Source organism: Chiroxiphia lanceolata, chromosome 17, assembly GCF_009829145.1.
Source record: "Chiroxiphia lanceolata isolate bChiLan1 chromosome 17, bChiLan1.pri, whole genome shotgun sequence".
In the NCBI taxonomy this organism is placed as follows: domain Eukaryota; kingdom Metazoa; phylum Chordata; class Aves; order Passeriformes; family Pipridae; genus Chiroxiphia; species Chiroxiphia lanceolata.
Window position 1 is genome coordinate 1,628,629 of NC_045653.1, and position 1,261 is coordinate 1,629,889.

A 1,261-nucleotide genomic window follows, 5' to 3' on the forward strand; every position below is an offset into this window, starting at 1 on the left:
CTTGTTTTGTACAGTGAGATGCTTTGGGGTTTGCCATGGGTTTGTTCACCTTTGTGTGATCCTTAAACTGCTGAAAATGTTTAATGTCTCCCCCTGGAGTGTCCTCAAGGCAAAAGCCAATGCTGTGCATCTTGTATTGGAGCTGGGAAAAGCTGCTCCTCAGGCTATTGAAATATTTGCAGGGCTGAATCTTGCAAGAAAGTTGCTCTTCCCCTCTGCCCACACAGATTTATCTCCATATATGTCGTGGAAGTCCTTTCTTGTCACCGTCCTCTTCAGTCAACATTGCACTGTAGGCCACCTCTGTTTCTAGATGTAAGAAGATGAAAGGTTTGGAATGAAGTTACAAAATGTTTGAAGTTCTCAGATTGGTGCCCAAGCCCTGGGTGTGATGTCAGGGAGCAAGTGAAATGTGGTGTAGAGTGTGAACTGTTGGGAGGAGGAAAAAGGGATGAACAAACAAGGTGTTGCTCAGTATGCAGCTTTTTTCATTGCTTTGTTTTGCACTGACCTCTAAAAAGCACCAATTCTACTGAATTTGGGTCCCACAGAACCACCATAAATGATTCCATAATCAGTAGTGGGGATTATCCTTTCAAGTTACATCTATACAGTGAGTTCCACACAGACACACACAGATGCAGTACAATCCGAATGTAGCTGATGGGCCCCTTGTGCATGTGACACAGAATAATGATGGAAAGTGTCACTGTAGTAGAACAAATGCAATAGAAAAATAAAGATTTGGTGTTGTCCTTATTCTTCATTAGTTTCCTCCACCTGGGCTTTCTTAACCCCTTTCTCAGCTGAACATCTGTGCTGTAGTACAGGCTTGTAATTCTGCTGCTGGATCATGGCTTCCTAAAATTTATTTAGGAAGGGCCACCTGGAGGTCTGTGGTTCATCCCTGTCCTACCAGGGCCAGTTAGATCAGATTGGATATGAGCTTGCCCAGGAGAGTTAGTCTGGGGACAGAGCTCACATCACCTTAGGCTTCTCTCCTGATATGTGAGCACCCTCTGGGTGAAAATACTTTTCTCTTCATTTAAATGGAATTTCCTTTGTGCTACCTGGGCTGGTTCTCATCTGCACCTCTGGGAACGGACTAGCTCCATCTTCACTCCATGCTTGCATTAGGGATTCATAGGCAGCTTTAAATCCCTCTCCACCTTCTCCAGGTTGACTAATCCCCATCTTGGTCTCTGTGTGTGTCCCATGCCTCACTGCCCTGTTGGGGGGCTCTCTGTCTCCAGGTGGATGT